Source organism: Rhinolophus hipposideros, assembly GCF_964194185.1.
Source record: "Rhinolophus hipposideros genome assembly, chromosome: 10".
Taxonomy (NCBI): domain Eukaryota; kingdom Metazoa; phylum Chordata; class Mammalia; order Chiroptera; family Rhinolophidae; genus Rhinolophus; species Rhinolophus hipposideros.
Window position 1 is genome coordinate 67,839,162 of NC_138056.1, and position 21,165 is coordinate 67,860,326.

Sequence of the window (21,165 nt, forward strand, 5' to 3'; positions counted from 1 at the left end):
TGTATGTGTGTTGTATTTGTCCGATTTTGGCCTTTGCATTATGTTGGACTTACAGAATATGTAAGGAAGAATTTTTCCTTCTGGCTTCTGAAAGAGGTTGTAGAGTATTGGTATATATATTTTTTTCTTAAGTGTTTGATAGATTTAAGCAGTGGACCCATATGGGCATAGTGCTTAATAGTTTACAAGGCGATTAATTATTGATTCAATTGCTCTGTATCAATTTCTCTTATATATATAGGCCTGTATGCAGTGTCTATTTCTTCTTGTTAGAGTTTCAGAAAATTGTGTCTTTTAAGGAATTTGTCTGCTTCCTCTATGTTGCAAAATTGTGTGAATAGAGTTCATATTATCCCTTTATTATCCTTTGAATGTCCATGGGATATGTAGTAACATTCCATCTTTCATTCATCTTCTCTCTTTAGTTTTTACTTAGCCTTGCTAGAGACTTAACGATTTTACTTATCTTTTTAACAAAATAGTTTTTGGTTTTGATTTTCTCTATTGATTTCCTACACTCAATTTCATTGATTTCTGCTCTAATATTTATTATTTATTTTTTCTACTTAATTTGGAATTAATTTTCTCTTTTTAAAGCTTCTTAAGGTGAAAGCTTATTGATTTTAGTCTTTTTTCTATTTTTATATATAAAAACTATAAATTTCCCTTTAAGCACCACTTTCACTACTTCCCAGAAGTTTTGATTACATATATATATATGTATACATATATATACGTGTATATATGTACATTTAACTAAAGTTTATTGGGGTGACAATTATTAGTAAAGTTACATCTATTTCAGGTGTACAATTCTGTAATATGTTATCTATATTTCACATTGTGTGTTCAACACCTAGAGTTAGTTCTCTTTCCATCGCCATATATTAGACTCCATTTACCCTCCTCTAGGGCCCCATTCCCCCCTTAACCTCTGGTAACCCCTAACTATTTTCCATGTCTATGAGTTTTTTTCCTTCATTTGTTTGTCTTGTTCTTTTGTTGTTTTCAATTTTGTACACCACATATCAGTGAAATCACATGGTTCTCTACTTTTTCTGTCTGATTTGTTTTGCTTAGCATCATAATCTCAAGATCCATCCAACATGCATGAATAAATTGTATTTTTGTATTCACTTACTTCACTATGTTTAAAAATTTATCTTAAGATTTATTCTTTGAACAATTATGATACTTAGAAGAGTGTTTAATTTCAAAGTTTTGGGGGATTTTTCAGTTATCTTTCTGATATTGGTTTCTAGTTTAATTCCATTGTGGTCTGAGAACAGACACGTTTTTTTTTGTTGTTGTTTTGTTTTTTGTTAATTTGCTAAGATGTGTTTATGATACAAAATCTGGCTTATTTTGGTGAATGTTACATGAGAACTTGAGAAGAATGTGTATTCTGCTGTTGCTAAATGAAGTAGTCTATAGATGTCAATTATATCCACTTGGTTGATGGTGTTACGTTCAGTTATATCCTGACTGATTTTCTGCTTGCTGAATCTATCCACTTCTGGTAGATGGGTGTTAAACAATCCGAGAATAAAAGTTCATTTATCTATATCTCCTTGCAGCTCTATCATTTTTTTACTCACGTATTTTAACACTGTTGTTAGGTGCATACATATTAAAGATTGTTATGTCTGTTTTGAGAATGAATCCGTTTATCATTATGTAATGCCCATCTTTCCACTGAAATTACTGTCTAAAATCAGTATAGCTACTCCCACATTCTTCTGAGTACTATCAGCATGCTATATCTTTTCCCATCTTTTTACCTTTAATCCATATGTATCATTACACGTAAAGTGGGTTTCTCTTTGACAGTATGCACTTGGGACTTGTTTTTTGATGCACTCTGGTAATCTCTGTTATTTATTTAGTGTATTTATACAATTGATGTTTAAAGTGAATATTGACATAATTGGAATAAAATCAACCATATTTGTTACTGTTTTCTGTGTATCGTCCTTGTTTTTTGTTCATATTTTTGTATTCCGTACTTTTTTTATCTTTTGTAGTTTTAACTGAGGATTTTATATGATTTAAATGTATCTCTTTTCTTAGTATATCAATCATACTTCTTATTTTATTCTTTTTAATGGATGCCCTAGAATTTGAAATATACATTCATAAACTATTCAAGTGATTAAACAATTTTGGGATACTATATTTACTTAAGAAAATTATTTTACCTAACCCACATCGAGAAAAAAAAAAGGTTTAATGACTATAATGTATAGTATAAAAATAAATTTCATTAAAATATTTTCAAATTTACAAGCATATTAAAGAGTTTAAATAAAAGGCAACATGAAGGACATTTAGCAGAGAACACCTGTGAAAACATGAGAATGCTCATAATCTTGCAAAAATGATGTAATGTTTTCTACAGAATGAAGAAAAGATATAATCAAATGCTGTTTACCTTGTGTTTCATTTCTCTTACAATCATAAAAAAATAGCCAAAAAAAATATGAACATACTCGTATGTGGCTTCAAAGATGTAAGGAAGTTGGTTTAGTCACTCACTTGTCAAATAATATATTTATTACAGTAATTATAATTTAAGGATTCAAAGGCTTCCATAAGATTATTTTTATAAATATGTTCACTTCTTTAGTAAAAAAAAATGGAGAAGAAAAGAAAATCTGGGAGTGGGGATGCAGGGTAGGGTGTTTAGGTAGGGGAATGGTGGGAGCATTGTTCAAAATTATGAAACTGACACAGAAGAAGAATAAGGAGGACAAGGAGTGATGAGAAGAAACTCTGAATTTAGGGCCCAACCATATGTGTTTTAATTGGCCCTCCATATGATTCTAATGTATGCTGAATTTTGAGAACCACTGATTGAAATTAAAGAGAAACCAAACAACTATGTTGGCAAATTTGGATGCTTGTCCAACTTGTACAAGAAAGTATTAAAGTAATGATTATCTAAAGGAAAAAGACAACTGGAAAATAATATAAATTACCTACTTCAGGTCATTTTTGTGTCAAAAATCCCTGCTTTTTAAAAGATATAGGAATAAGAGGGAATTTCAGTGTATACAGAGTATGCCAAAAAATGTATATACATTTTAAGAAAGGAAAAAAAAACTGTATTAAAATTGTAATACAATGAATGACACTAGCATTCATTTGATTAACACCATCATTTTAGAGAACATCATACTACACATTGCTACCATAACGCAATTCAACTTCAAAAAGTAATACATAGATGACAGCTTTTAAAATGTGTCCATTTTTCCGGCACCCCTTGTATATATATGTATTAATGGAAAGTTTAATTAGGATAAATGATCACAAAAACAAGACGGAATACAAGAAGAATGAACAAACATTTATTAGTTGCATGCTATGTACCTGATATTCATTCACATGCATTCTCCCCTTTAATCTTCACAATCCTCTAGTTAATGGATGAGGACAGCGATGCATGCTCACTCACATTATGGTGCCTCCATAGACGTGAAATTTGACACCATCATCTGAATTTCAAATGCATTCATGATTATCTAATAATTTATCTTTGGAAATGAATATGCCAGAATGCCTTTCCAGATACTGTGACATAAATGGAGAGGTGTCCATTATCAAAATTAAAGTGACAACCCATATAGTACTATTTGAAATAGCCCAAATTGGGATATCAGTGTTTAGTAATTAGTTTCAGTCTGCAGTGGGTTGATACAGATCATTTTACTAATTACACAATAAGGCACATCTCACATTCATCACATTTGTTGTTTTTCACTCCATTTATAGTATTTTGGTGGGATTTGCTGCACTTAAAATTTACTTGGAAGCAAGTGATCAAAACTCAATGTAAACTAATTGAAGTGAAAGGAGAATCTACTGAACGATCATGAACAAACTCAGAGTAGTCAGGTAGATGGATAAGTTCTATATTAATTCATGTTCTCCCAGAGGCAGAACCTGAGCCAGGGATGTGAATGTAAGTAATTTATGGGGGGAAAAATTTGTAGAAGAAACCCATTTGAGGGTGGGGAAAGGAGGGCAAGGAGGTAGTTCATCAAAAGTGTGATTTCAGGTGAAGCCCAGACTCAACTGGTCCTTATGGAAGCTCTGGAGTGTAAATTATACCTCAGAGTTTCTTTCCCATCTAGGCAAAGAATTGAACTGTATTTCCACAACACACAGGCATTGACTACACCCAGGTGTCACATGCTTTCACTGTGCTTTCTTCAAGCTATCCAAATGGTCAGGAGGCTCCAGAGGCCAAAGACAATTATCTGAAAAATGATGCAATTGTTTGCAATTAGCAGAAAAGTACAAAATGTTGAGGGGTTAAACTCCCTGAATTGGTTAAAAAAAAAAAGAATCTGAGGGGATATTGGTGAGAACTAATAGTGTCTGCTAAAGATACACATGCAGCTGAGTTTTAGGAACAACTGGGGCTTACTGATTGATGGTCTGAGAGGGTTTCCCATTTTTACTCTCTGTGCCAGATTCCTTATTCTGTATTTATAGAATACCTTTTCCTACAACATGGCAAACATTATTCCTGTGTTTTAAATGTTGCACATTCAGTTGATGGAGAAAAACAAACTCTCTTAATCCCCAAACCAGAAATCCCAAGGAAGAATACATTGATCTCATTTTGCAACGACCAATCTTTGACTCACCTTGTTCAACTGGAGGTCAAGGGGGGTGGGGGTGGGAGGGTTGTGTGTAACAATATGCCAACTTCCTCCAGGTTTATTAGAGTACATATGAAGAGAGAGATAATTCCCAGAAGAAAGGGTTGATTCTGAGCAGTTGGTCCTATAGTTCTAAGCTCCACCACCAAGTGTAAACAGCATAGACTTTATATGCAGAATGGGACCTCCTCCTATGCAGTATCGCCTTGTTGATACGTAAATTGAGAGAGAAAACACAATTGAAAGTAACAATAAAGACTTAATTTCAGAAATAATAACATTGTAAGTGTAAGTAGGGGAAAAACAAGGCAAAAATCTTAATCTATATAATGCTACAGGACGAAGAAAGTAATTAAAAATTTATTATTTTATAATATACATGTGTATTTATATGCCTGTAGGTATTAATATTTTACCAAATTTCCCCTTGCTTAATTTTGAAATATTCTACTTTCTGGCACATGCAATAGCTTGTTAAATAATTATGCATGCCTGTTTGCTTGCTTAATTATCAAGACAGATTTTTAAAAGGCTCATTTTTGGTTCTCTCAGTGGAAAGCAATGATTCAAATTGCTTTTACTATAAGAAAGTAATGAAATTTTATTTCCACTCCAATAAAAATAACCAATGTCTTTCAAAGGCACATATATGTTGTAATTGCAAAAATACTGTCATATTTTTCTCTGATGACTTAAATTCCACTTGTAAAGTTTTAATATTCATAAAATTTGAAGGATAGAAAGGATAAAACTCTTTGTAACTAAACTTGTTTAGTTCATACTATTCTAAGCAAAACCCATCACTTAAACCATGCCCAGACAGTGACTGACAATTTCAATTTCTGTCATAAATTAGATCAATTGCAAAATAGGAGTAAAATCAAAAATATATTTTGCAAAATGAAGAATGATTTCATTATAATGCTCTTCCCTATGGCACTTCCAAAAAGAAAATAAAGCATCTCAGCACTTTAATATGAAACATTACAAATAATAAATTACATACAATAGCTAGTAGATTCTATTCTATATGAATATTATATGCAATGAATTAATAATACATTACCTATAGTCTATAATGAATTAAACAGAAGGAAGTGATTCTCTATGGATAAAAGTCTAAGTGCACGGTTTTGTGTGTTTCAGAAGTTTGGTCAAGTGGTCAAGTCTGCTTATACTTATTATAATTTGATTTATGTCACAAGTTTTTTCTTAAGACACTTCATTGCTTACAAGACGTAACTTTAAATATTTCTTATTAGAAATAGCCTCAGAACCACAAACATGTCTTCTTCAATTTAACTACAGTTCAAGAAAACCAATTACTTGCATCTGTGGATTTCTGTGAAAAGATCCAATGAACAATCAATAGGTTTTCTTTTAAATAAATTTTATATTTTAGAACAATTTTAGATATACAGAAAATTACAAAACTACTAGTTTCCATATATACTGTAGCCTGCTTTCCCTATTGTTAGAATGATTGTCTAAGTTTCTCCAAGTAATATTATTCCCTCGGGTATAGAACTATCAATCCTGAAGGATACAGGTCTAGGTTTTCTCTCAGCCTTATCCTGGCTTTTTTCTCAGGTACCTATAACTTATCAGTATCTTAGTGATTGTGGATTGTTCTTCCAAGTCAACACTTAAATGACTCATGTCTAACATTAATAAAGATCCAATATACTTTATATGCAGTAATTAATTAAGAATCAAAGATCCCATTTGACAAGTCAGAGACCTGAGGCTCAGTAGAAACTTTTGATAATTTTACAAATGGAATAATTTATTTTTTGCTTTTAATTTCAAATTTATGTTCTCTCCACCTACAACATGATACTCTGGTATATTCATATTTTCCTTACTGTGACTCTTACTATAAAATAGAATGTAGCTATCACCAGAACCAAGAAGCACAGACATTATTAGGTTTGTGCAAAAGTAATCGCGGTTTTTGCAATTACTTTTAACCTTTTAAAACACAATTACTTTTGCACCAACCTAATATAAAATGGAAGTAAATGTTCACTTTAGAGACACTACATACAGGTATCAGTCCTTACATTAACCAGTTTAGTAATAGTGGTCTAGTTATTTAAGCTTTTATTGTAATGCCTATTTTCTCTCTATGTAAAACCTGATCCTTTAAACAGGAATTGGAAAATACTTTCTTAATATCCTGACAATAAATACTGTAGGCTTTTGGGGAAGATCATCTTTTTCACAACCACTGGACTGTATTATTGAAGCAGAATAAAGCGAATAGGCTATAAAAGGGAATGTTCAAATTCATTTAGCCAAACACTATCGTTTAAAGCAGGGTTGGGCAAACTACGGCCTATGGGCCATATCTGGTCCATAACCTATTTCAGTAAATAAGATTCTATTGGAACAAAATACCATCCCTTTGTTTACAAGTTTGTAAATTCTTTGACATTTCTTCCATCAAGAAGTGGGGTCCATGTCTCTTACTCGTAACTCTGAACAGCCCTTCACGATACACTTGTGTAGAACAGAATGCAGCAGATGTGATGCTTTGTCTGCCAAGGCTGAGTCAGAAAAGGCCATGGAATTTCCACCTGGTTTTCTCTGTTTACTCTGACAGAAGCCAGCTCACATATACAAATACCAACTACCCTGACAGCCACATGTATTCACTCCTGTCAACAACAGCCCCAGCTAATCTCCCAGCCAATAGCCAGCATCAATTGCCAGCCATGTTGGAAATCCAGTTAGTTCAGGCATTAGATGACTGTAGTCCAGACTGTGATCTGATTATAACCACATAAAAGTCTTTAAACAAGAATTATTCAGGCGACTCCTTACCAAATTCTTAATCCACAAAATTGTGAACAATATAAAATGATTTGAAGGAATTTTTAGGCAAGAGCAAAACCCAGAAAAGATAAGATACGAATAATAATTCCTCTTATGCTTGTTATAAAAATTCAGTGAGATAATACATGTAAAAGTACTTAGAACAATGCCTGAGTAAGTATTGTACGGAGTAAACACTTGTAAAAAAAATGTTAGCTACTATTAACAGACTGGTTAATTTTAGTTTCCTAATAAAATGGGAAGTAGTGAATTTTGAGCATAAAATTTTAAAGAATAAAAATCACTAAACTAATAGTGCCTAAGGCCCATAATACTTTTAGGGACACACAAAAATGTTTTAATTTTTATTTTCCTAAATCAGAAGGTAAAAAAGATCTAATAATAGGGAATGCATGACAATAAATACAGTCTGGATTATATTACTCCTTATACCCATGTGGTCATAACATATTTAAAATATTTTTATGGAGGAAGGCGCCTACAAGGGCAAGAGTCCCTATAGTTCACAAAAGTTATAATGTGTCTGTAAATACACACACACACACACAAACACACAAACACACAAGGTATGACAATTAAGTTTGTAACTTGTTGCAACAATGTTGCTAACATTTTTTGATATCAAAGAGATTATTCATTATGAATTTGTACCAACTGGACAAACAGTTAACCAAGTTTACTATTTTGAAGTGCTGAAAAGACTTCATGAAAAAGTTAAACAACCTGTACTTTTCATCAGCAATTCATGGCTCTTGCATCACGACAATGCATGAGCTCACAGGGCATTGTCTGTGACGGAATTTTTAGCCAGTAAATGAATAACTGTATTGGAACACCCTCCCTATTCACCTGATCTTGCCCCCAATGACTTCTTTCTTTACCTGAAGATAAAGAAAATGTTGAAAGAAAGACATTTTGATGACATTCAGGACATCAAGGGTAATACGACAACTGCTCTGATGACCATTCCAGACAGAGTTCCAAAATTGTTTTGAAGGGTGGCCTACACACTGGCATCTGTGCATAGCTTCCCAAGGAGAGTACTTCCAAGGTGACTGTAGTGATATTCAGCAATGAGGTATGTAGCATTATTTTTAGGGTGAGTTCGTGAACTTAATTGTTGGAATTTGTGTGTGTGTGTGTGTGTGTGAGTGTGTGTGTGTGTTGATCTAATTTAGAGCTTCTAGTCTAGATGTTACTCTGGAATTTTTCTTATACATTTATTTGTTTGTTTTTTAAACTCATCTGCCTATTTGAGTCCTTGATAATTTGCCCATTAAGCTAAACCTTTGTGAGAGTAATTCATATATGCAAGATAAACTGAAATTCTTATTGGTTAAAAGTCAAATCCTGGTGAAATGAGAACAGATAACAGTGAACCTCAGGAGATGCATTTAGGGTGAATAATATCAGATTTTCACAGAGATGCCAGACTCCTTCTTATCTCATCCTAAATCTGCTCTTAATTTTATGCTTAGGGTCAGCTCCACTCCAAGCAGTTTCATCTCTAAAACTGCAAAGATGATCTCTGAAAATTGTTAGAATTTTATATGTTTTCATTGGCTCAGGTTTATTTGGACATGGGGAGGTTTCAAATTTTGAAAATATCTTTTAATCTGCTCCGTGAAAGACAATATCAAGAGAGGAGAAAATAAACCGCAGTCTTATTTTACAAAAGGCGATCTTTGCAAAAGATACATCTTATAAATGACTATTATTTAAAAAGTACAAAAACTCTTAAAACTCAACAGTAAGAAAATAAACAATCCAACTAAAAACAGGTCAGACTTTAACTGATACTTCATTTAAGAAAATACTCAGATGGCAAATAAGCATACGAAATCATGCTCAATATCATAGTACATCATCAAGAAAATGTAAATTATAATAATAGTGATAACACTACATACCTATTAGAAAATCTGGAACACTGACAACACCAAATGCTGACAAGGATGTAGAGCAACAGGAACTCTCATTAATTGCTGATAGGCGTGTAAAACGGTACAGGCATCTTTGAAGACAGAGTGGCAGTTTCTTACAAAATGAAACATCGTTTTACCATATGATCTAGCAATCATGTTCCTTGGTATTTACCCAAAGGAGCTGAACACTTATGCCCACACAAAAACCTACACACGGATGTTTACAGACATTTTTATTACTGCCAAAACATGGAAGCAACCAAGATGTTGTTCAGTAAGTGAATGGATAAACAAACTGTAGTACATCCAAACAATGGGATATCATTCAGTGCTAAAAAGAAATTAGCTATGCAGCTATGAGAAGACATGCAGGAAACATAAGTGAATGTTATTAAGTGAGGAAAGCTAATCTGAGAAGGCTTCATACTATAAGATTCCAACTACATAACATTCTGGAAAAGCAAAACTATAGATAATAAAAAATAAGTTGTTAGGGACTGAGCAGGGGGAGATGAATAAGGGGAGCACAGAGGAGTTTTAGGGTGGTGAAAATACTCAGATAAATGCATGTCATTATACATTTGACCATAGAATATACAATAGTAAGAGTGAACCATAACGTAGGCTGTGAACGTTGGGTGATTTTGAAGGTCAATACAGGTTCATAAACTATAACAAATGCACCACTCTGATGGGTGTTGTTGGTAATGGGGGAGGCTATGCATGTGTGGGGCAGGAGACATAGGAGGTATCTCTGTATCTTTTCCTCAATTTTACTGTGAACTTTAAAATGCTCTAAAATAAACTATTATTAAAACAATATCTTAAGGTGGCATACTATATTTAGGCCATTATTGGTATGATTATTCTGCAATTTACATGAAAGTATATTCCTCTCTCATTTTCTTGACATTGTGTGTTGCATCAGTATTTAGAGAATACCTTTAAATTTTAAGTGAACTCTATGATTCCTTTAGCAGAATGAAGTATTGCCAGTTATTTCTTTATTCTTCCAAGTTGATCTTAAATTAGTTCTAAAAAGAAAGGTAATCCAGAACCTGAAGCACTCAACATATCCATTCATTAAGCACAGCTATTGCTGAAAAAAGAGCAAACATGTTTTATTTCTAAATCAGATCATTCCAACTAATATTGACCAAAATACAGTTATCTAAGGAGACTGGAAGAGAGTCTTACTACAGACATCTCCAAAAATAAACTACAGTCTTTTATAACTAATCTTCTTTGATTATTATTTTTTAAAAAAATATTCACATCGGAGCACATATATCTTTATGGATATTTTTTTTCAGATTTTTGGGGTAACTACCCATGAAAGGGATTGCTGGGTCATATGGTAATTCTATTCTTAATTTTTTTGAGGAATCTCCACACTGCCTTCCAGAGCGGCTGCACCAGTCTGCATTCCCACCAACAGTGTATGAGGGTTTCTTAATCTACACAGGCTTTCCAACACTTGTTATTATTTCTCTTGTTGATGATAGCCATTCTAACTGGGGTGAGGTGATATCTCATTGTGGTTTTTATTTGCATTTATCTGATGATTAGTGATGTTGAGAACCTATCTATAAATAAATGTAAGATTTTATAAGAATTTCAATGTAGACTGTGCATTTCCAGTTTACTAGATTTCATAACAATAAAATTCTTAAATGAGGGGAGGAGCTCATAGTGATTAATTTTGTTTTAAAAAGATATTTAAAATACTGTCATCATTTCACAAGGAAAGACCATTTTAATATCTCAAAAGGAGGAACATCATTACTTCAAAACAAAGGATGATCTTTGGCATGATAAATTATTTTCATTTTAGCAACATATACTCAGTCATTGGTTTTATTCATTCTCATTTTACCACAGAATTTTCAAAATATATGCATAGAAAAACACAGCTCATACATTGAAGTTTGGAAAATCAAAACTAAATACAATGAGATGATAAAAAGAAGTGCGTTCAGTTTATTCAACAAAGTTAGCATACGTATGTTTTTAGAAAGGTTTCATCAAGGAGAATACTCACAAGCTGAATCCTGGAATATGAAAGATAATAGAGGATGAAATAATGATAGAAATGTATAAATTTTATTCATATAGCTCAGTACAAGTTTGGCTTTTGTGTCAGGCATTAGGTTGAATACTGACTCTGCTCCATAACTTTGGACAAGTCTCTCGACCTCTTAAACATAAATTTGTTTAAATTCCATAAATGCAATTTTAAAATTTGGATTTCTTAGATTATGTAGGTTGTGATTGCATAAAACATATTCATGCAAAAAGCTGTGCCTACCTAGCACATATTAAATGCTAAATAAATACTGTTTATTGTTCTTTTTATCATTATTTTTATTACTATTACTATTATGTATTTTTTGTAGAGTGAACTATACAACAAGGTATGTGAAAGGTGGTGTGAGTGATAGGTACATATGTTTCAGAACATAAAGCATAATTTATGTTTCACTAAGGTCCTGGAACTATAGGGCAGCCAACCTGTATTTTGTTTTTAGAAATAAATCTCTCTGTAGTGAAGATGTTAAGAAAATTTGCCTTTATTGGCTGATTTATCTTCTAGAGCTGATAGAGCTTCTTTGTTTCAGGTGTCTGTTTCTCCCTCATGAGGTGATTGTGGTTCCCTCATGAGGTGATGGTTATATTTGACTTTTAGTTTTTTGTTCCCTCACATGAGGTGCTGTTGTTTTTATTTCACTCATGTGAGGTGATGGTTAGTTTAGGATTAAGAAAATTCTCCCTCTTCCCATCCCCAGCAAGAGAGATATGGGATTATGTTACTATCTGTCTGTTTTGCCCACATCAGCAGATGAGGTGAAGAAGTAACTAAGTTATGTCAGAGTGACATGACAGGTACATTGCCAGGCTTTTGAAGGTCTTGGGCCAATGGTCCCAGGTGAGAACAGTATGTATTGTTTGTCCAAATGAACTGGTCCTTCAACCAGATAAGCAATATTTTTATCACAGTAACAGCCAAACCCTCCTGGAACTGGTATTTCCCTGAGGGGAAAGCAGGAAAAAGGAACTTGGCTCTAAGGTACATCTAAAAAGATATTATAAGACAGATCTCAGTTGACAGTGTAGTTGTCATTCGTCATTAGTGGTTCTTCATCATTCCAGCATTCTTGGGAATTTGTATGCAGCTTGCAGCTAACAACAGTGGGAGATGCCTCAGTTTTCCAGCAGTGGTCTGGCAAGGTTTTGATTCCTGACCTTTCCAGTGCTGTTTCCCCATAGTTTGGTGAGCTTTCCAGTGCTGTTTCCCCATAGTTTGGTGAGCTACTGTAATAGTTGCTATCCTATAGAATTTCGTACTGCTTTTGGATTGTTATTAATATATACATGCATACATAGTTTAGTCTTAACCGCCTTTACTTTTTGTCATTAGCACATTGTTTAAGTGTCTTTGTCTTTTGCTATTGTATATTGTTAAATAAATTGATTGGATATTGCTAAATAAATCAATTAGTTCCTCTCTAGCATGTGCTCCTCTGTCTTTTCCCTGCTCGTCATTACACTCTTTTTCATATTACTGAGAACAGATTGGAAGAAGCAAGAATTGCAAAACAAATAGTAGTTTGGAGCCTGTTTGAAAGGTCCAAGTGACACAGCATGATGGTGTACTATAGAGAAATTGGTTATGAGAAGGAAGATAATGATGAAGATTGTAGAGTTATTTATTTAGGGAACAGTAAATGTCATAAATCAGCACATATTGGGGTGTTTGTGAAGAAGACAGAAGAGTTTACAATGCACCCCAGATGTATGATTCAATCATTCTATGTACCTCGATATAAACATTTCTAGATATCCAGAATGAACCAATTGGGCACAGTGAGAATGAATTTTTTAAAAAATAATTAACCCCTTTGATCTCATATTCAAAGCAACAACTTGTATTGACTGAACTAGTTCACAAGTGGTAGAAAGCAGGTCTGAAATGTCTGTCTGATCCTCTGTGAAATTAAAATATTGGGTGCCAAAAACATGCAGTACTTGCATTGTATTCCAAAGTTTTAAGGGAAAGGATATTGGCTTAGTTAATAATTGTTATATGTAATTTATTAGTCTAAATGGATGGTTTTTTTTATGAAGCCCAAACTCTGTCAAAAATAAATGCAAGCACTGCTCAAAGTAAAATGCTAAGAGCACTTACTAACGGGGAAAAATATGCCAAAAGGCAGATTTAGTTAAGAAAATGATGAATGGAAGCTTCAAGTTCTGGTCTGGAAAATAACTTTTTAGCTTTGCAAATAGCAATGTTAACTTCATTTAAACTTGACTTTTATAATAATTTGTGTTTGTCCATTCAAGCAATGAATGATAGATTTAATAGTAAAATAAAAATACTGAAATAAAAATATACTCCCCATTTATTAGGTTGTGCACACAATATTATTGTCAGGCACGTCAGTAGTGATATTGACAATTTAATACACAACATGTAAGATGCCAGGAGCTTAGCCTATCTTCCCTTAAACACATGAGCAGGAGAGTAAGCTTAAAATGTTAACAAAATTTTAAGTTCCTAAAATGATTCCAACATTCTTTTCACAGATAAAAATTTATAAAATTTCTTAAAATTACATTTTTACTCACACATATGACAGTTATGACATTGAATGAACACATTACTGACCCTGAAAAAGGGAATAGTTCTTTACATTGACACTATTCAACTCAGTAGTCTTCTTAGAACCCCATAGAACAATACAGGATTCTAATTTCCCTGTTCCATTTAATACTCAGAAGAGATGTGTGAGTTTAACAAAACATGTTATGGCGGTGCAACCAAATAATTTGAATAAAGAGCAAATCAAAACTCTGGATAAACCTGGATCAAAGTGCGGCATATGTTGCAATAGACATTGGGGGACTCTGCCTTCTATGACTAAGTAGTTGGAAAAGCTATTAAATCTGCTTTTAAGTAGGAAAATTGTCACTTAAAGGTAAAATGACTTCTCTTAGTGAAATTCATTGTTGGATTTAAGTCCTCTACCCTTTTTTGAATCAGATTGTTTTTGTTGTTGTTGTTTGAGATATAGAAGTTATTTATATATTCTAGATTTTAAACCCTTATCAGCTATATGATTTGCAAATATTTTATTCTATTGATGATAAATTTGTAAGCAATATGAAATCTGTCCTTTTTATCACTTTATCACCTGTGGCTAACACATATTACACCATTTATTCCTGTGCTTTCAATGATACATGTTTATATATTCTTTATAGGAAAAATAAAACTGAAAGTAAAAACATCAAATATTAATTGATTATCTCTCAGTAAAGAAAATGAATATTTTTATCTGCAGCTTTTCTTTTCTGTATTTTCCAAATTCTGTCTACTGAAATATACATTTTTACATCAGAGAGAGTTATTAACCCTGCCCACAAAATATGAAGTTTAGAGAAGAAATTTTATACATAATGAAGCTAAATAGAATCTGAAGTTACAGTGAGAGTTCATTTAAAGCAGGGGTGTCAAAACTGCGGCCCGTGATCCAACTGTGGTCTGCAATCCATTGTTAATTAGCCGGCAGCAAATTCCAAAAATATATTTAGTTTACTTAAATAAACAAGGTGAGGCAATATGTACTTCACCTCGAGTGAGTGGCCCGATGTTTGTGTATTTTACTGCATATGGCCCTTGGTAAAAAACGTTGACAAAGTTTGGACAGCCCTGATTTAGAGTTTCTCCCTGTCAATGTGTGGAACCTCCTTAATACTCCTGAGATGGTAAGTGCCAGACACAATGCTTAGTGTTTTGAATTGATTTATACTTATTGTCACACAGCTTTTGGTAGCAGGCGCTGTTATTATATAACTACAGTATGGATGGAGAATCTGAGGCTTAAAGAGATTAAGTAGAAAACACAAAAATAATTATTGAACCTAGGATCAAGTACAGAAATTCATATAAGAGAGCCTGCCTCCTACTACTACACTAAATTTTACTGTTTTAAAATGAAACTTGCAGATGTAATACATATATGTATTGGTATACTACTTGGCCATAATAAAAGATGAATGCTGCCATGTGTGAAACACGGTATACCATGAGATTATCATGTTAAGTGAAATAAGTCAGAAACAAAAATTCGAGAACCACGTAACTTCACTCATATGTGGGATATAAAACTGAAAGCAACAAATGAACAAATGAACAAATGAAGACAAACAAACAAACAAAACTCATAGACAGCCAACAGTTTATTGGATATCAGAGGGTAAAGGGGGAGGAGGGTGTAGAGAAGGGTAAAGGGGGTCAAATATACCATCATATAAGGAAAACTGACTCTGGGTGGTGAACACATAATACAACATATAGATGATGTATTATGTAAGTGTATACTTGAAACCTATATATATTTTACTAATCAATGTCATTCCAATAAATTTAATAAAAATAAATAAATAAAGAAATATACAGAGGGTGCCAAAAATGTATACACATTTTAAGACAGGATAATTGTATTAAAATTGTACAAAACTGTACATTCCAATAACAAAAGATGACTAAAAGTCACCTTTGACTTCTTCAATTACAAGAGTTGCTCAGAATAGTTACCATCAGAGTCCAGACACTTCTCATTACGGCAAACTACTGCTTGAGCAATGGTGACCAAAGTGTCCCCTTGCATACATTTTTTGGGCACCCTTGGTGTGTGTATGTGTGTGTTTGTGTGTATTTACATATTACTGATTTTTCTAAGATCAAAAAAATTAAAATTAAAACTATAAAAAATAAGATTTGCTCTATCAAGTTATCAATGGTGATCATGACTTTTTTTTTAATTCTATGTGTGCCAGCTCTCAGATTAAACACTCCTTTTCATGACACAAACAGGTTAAGCATTATGAACTAAATAACTACTTCCTTAAAAGGACAGACATAAATTAAAATTAAACAAAATATCCAAGATACATCAACTGCATATGCTTCAATAAAGAAATAAAAGAAAACTTTCAATTGAGTATCACTTATTTTAAAATAAGACATTTTACTTTTAACTGTAAATACATTGGTGACTTATGTTGAAATTAATATTAGATATAAGTGAAAATAGGTCATTTGAATACTCACCACGAAAGCAAATAAATGTAAATTACCAACACCTTGGTTAAATTATAGTTTTCTGTGAAGAAAAGCAGAAAAGGAACTTTGGCAGTACATACTGTTATCATTATCCAAATAACAAATCATACCAATTGTTTCTGGAAGGATATTCTTTTCCCTGACACTGATTCTAGCATGTATTGATCATACAGATTTTAATATAAGCCTCATTAAGTAACATAATTAAAAAGTGCTTCAATTTTGCTTTGCAGAGGAAAGAGGACTCTTTTGGTGGACAGCATTTATGTTTCCCCTCTAGAAAAAATGGAAGTTTTTCTAATTAAATGCATATACACTGACAGTATTTACACAGTGGTTCTAAGTGTTAACAATCTAGAAAAATCAGATGATGTGACACTAAAAACATAGAGTTTAAATAACTTGGAAGAATGTTTAATATAAGCTTTCATTAAGTTTCATATATATTTATCATCAGGATTATGGTGGAAATGTTCTGAAAAGTCAACTTCCCAGACTTAACATTCTCTCCTTGAACAACAGTTCTTCGGTGGACAGGACGCAGGTATCTCTCCAAAGTGTCAAATATTTTAATTGAGATTTTTGGGAGTGTAGATTATAGTTAGCAAATCATTTTGTTTTCTTTTCTTTTTTAATTAAAGTGTATTCGGATGACAATTGTTAGTAAAGTTACATAGATTTCATATGTACAATTCTGTATTACATCATCTATAAATCCCACTGTGTGTTCACCACCCAGAGTCAGTTCTCCTTCCATCACCATATATTTGATCCCCTTTACCCTCATCTACCACCCCCTCCCCCCTTACCCTCTGGTAACCACTAAACTATTGTCTGTGTCTATGAGGCTTTGTTTCTCATTTGTTTGTCTTGTTCTTTTGTTGTTTTTGGCCCAGTGGCTCAGGTGGTTGGAGCTCTGTGCTCCTTATGCCAAGGTTGCCGGTTCGATTCCCGTTTGCATCATTTTATTTTCTAACAGTTGATAAAGTAGTATCATTAACGTTAAACAAAGAAAAAGTCATATTTTCATACCAAGATATACAGATGATATATTTGATATCAGGTTGTAAAAATTTAAGAGAAAAATAGTTTAAAAATTAAGAGAAATATTTGTTTCTACACAACAGTATGTATATTGGCCTTTTTAAAAAATAGGTCTAAATCTTCATAAGCATGCGACAACCCTCACATTGATATCCAACAATTATACCACATAGGGAAGAAATGTGGTTGCCTAAAAATATGTTAGGACAGGTGTTATCAACCATAAAGGAATACCAGTGTGGCTTCTATAAAATGTATTGATAGGACCAAATATTACAACACTATTTTACACATGTATTAATATCTCCATTTTAAATAGTAATAATATTTGAATATCATGGCTATAAAGATTATGAAATAACCCTACATTTACTGTGAGAATTAAGTTCCAGAAACCTTTATGGTAACAATTTTTTTTTTTACTGAAGTAATTGAAACCTTATAGGAATTAAAAAAAAAAAAAAGAAATTGAAAAAACTAAGTGTTTAAATGTGGTCAATAAGCCTGTGAAGGCCATTATAAATATGTTGTTCTTTCATAAAAATAAATAAATAAGCCACAGTTTTTCTCCTAATGCTGTCGTAGAAATAATGACACTCTAATGTTTAATGGACTATGTAAAAATGTAGTATAATTCACTTTAATTGCAATTATGCAATGCAGTGTGTTTGATTAGGAAATATGACTTTCAAAAAAAATTACGAACACAGGACTTCCAGCTTTCACTCCAGATGTAGAAAACTAAAAGGAACATTATTCCCACCTATTGAACAATACTGTCACCTAGAGCAAAAACAACCACAACAACAATGCTGGATAATCAGCAAATTCACAACTCTTGTGGACCCATTTAAGGAGCTAAGATCACAGGTTAACCAACTAACCCACAATCTACGGAAAGATAGTGACCTTCAGATAAAGCACAAAGTAATTGCTTAACTAGGACCCACACTGCTGGACTCCAGTATTATTAATTTAGCTAAGTTTTTTTTAAGAAATTGCTTTCGGTGGAGTATGGACTTCTGAAAAAATATGAAACCTTGAGAAGGAAGATGCAGACAGTAGGAAAATTCACACCCACTAACAAGCTATTCTCAGGGACGTCTTCAAGTACTCGAGAAAAATAAAGGCTACACTACTGAGAAAACATCCTTTCTGATATAGTCGTAGAGGAGATGACTAGCAGTAATTGAGGGACTCATCTCCATGTTCTCTATTATATAATTAAAGGCTTAAGGCTTAACCTTCTGCAGAAGGGGCACAGAAAGAAAAAGAGAGAAAACAAAATTGCTCTAGTGAAAACCCATTGCAGCCGAGAACATGGAAAAGGAAAAACCAAAACAAACAAACAAATAAACAAAAAAAAACAGCTCTATTCTTGGGAGAGTAACAATGATTTATGCTGGGTCCAGACATACAGGATCACAAGATCATTGGGAGGGTCCTCCCCAACTCCCCACTTCAGAACTATTCTCTCCCCAATCCGCCCTGTACCCAAGGCAAAGTGCCTGCATAAGACTAAGGTTTAGTCAGAAGAAAGTCCTTGTGCAGTTGTCACACTTCCCCACAACCAAGTCAGAAAGCACTGAGTAACAGATGAGAGCTATCTACTTCGGGGAAAAGGACAAGAACATGGAGGAAGAGCCTTCCTGAACAATAGCACCAAGAGAGAGACCTAAAGCTGAGAGTGGGGCAGACATTGAGGAAATGTGGGGAAAAACTCACACAATTCCAACAAACAACTTCAGGCATGGAGTAACACTAGAGAAATTTGAGACTTGTTGTGTACTGACATATTCAAACCTAACTCAACTATGACAAGATCGACTCAACACCTCCCCTTGACACACAAACACTGGCTTAGCTGGAGACAACTAAGGTTAGCTGGAGTTAAAATTCTTCTGGTAATCAGAAACTATATAGAAGTAAAGGCTTTTACACTTGACTTTTTAGGATGAGAAGCTCATATTTGAAGAGTGAAAATACTGCTGTTTTTGACAATCGACAAAGCAGATAATGTATATTTCTTAATGAATATTTAGTTTTTGTATGAAATGCTACTGAATATGAAGCAGGGATAACTAATATTGGTGCCATTTTTCTCCTATGAATATTATCTCTTAATAAACTTAAAATGATTAAGTTTAAATAATGAGTGTCAGAGTGATGACTACTGTAAAATTTGATATATAAAATCAAAAACAAATCCCAATGACAGGAAAGATTTATATATGCAGATCAGGATTCACTTTAATGGATAGTGGTACTTCTAAACAGATTACCTATTTGTGGTGGTTTGAATGATGTTTCACATACATAAATAGTCTTCTCAGGGTTTGTTGAAATAGATTATTTTTTTGTTGTTGTTGTCTTATATACACTATCTGAGAGACAGAACACAAATATATAGCAGCCTGTTAACATCCTCCATCCTTACAAATATAACTGTTAGTGTAAAACAAACATATAAAAACTTGTCAATGAATTTAAAATAGTTATCTGAGTCCAGCTCCAACTTTTCATTTTTTCATAAAATTAATATTTTTTTGTCTTCCCTAGTAACCTACTTTCTACCTTGAGGAATTTATAGACTAGTGGAGAAACACACAGCAGTCAGGCAATTAAGCTCTTGAACTCATCCTAGAAAAAAGGCTGAATATCACTACAGTCACCTTTGAAGTATTCCCCTTGGAAAATTATGCACTGATGCAAGCACCTAGACCACCTTTTAAAGTAATTTTGGAACTCTTTCTCTGGAATAGCCATCATAACTGTTATATTACCCTTGATGTCCTGAATGTCATCAAAATGTCTTCCTTCAAATTTCCTTTATCTTCGGGTAAAGAAAGAAGTAATTGGGGGCCAGACCAGATGAGTAGGGAGGGTGTTCCAATACAGTGATTTGTTTACTGGCTAAAAACTCCCTCACAGACAGTGCCGTGTGAGCTTGTGCATTGTCGTGATGCAAGAGCCATGAATTGTTGGTGAAAAGTTCAGGTTGTCTAACTTTTTCACTAAGCCTTTTCAGCACTTAGAAATACTAAACTCGGTTAACTGTGTGTCCACTTGGTACAAATTCATAATGAATAATCCCTCTAATATCAAAAAAGGTTAGCAACATCGTTGCAACAAGTCCGTGAACTTAATTGTCAGACTTCATACACACAGAAATGCACACTCATTATCATCATATTATCAACCTCCTCATAGCCTATGGGAAAACACGAAGGAGAAATGCACAAGTTATTTCAAAATTTATTGGGGTGACATTCATTAATAAAATTATATAGAATTCAAGTGTACATTTCTATATTATATCATGTATATATTGCATTGTATGTTCACCACACAAAGTCAAATATCCTTCCATCACCATATATTTGACCACCTTTACTGTTTTTAATCTCTCCCCCTTCCATTTTCCCCTTTGGTAACCACTAAACTGTTGTCTTTGTCTGAGTTTATGTTTGTTTGTTTGTTTGTTTGTTTGTTTTGATCATTTGCTGCTTTCAGCTTTATATTCCATATATGAGTGCAATCATACAGTTCTTGACTTTTT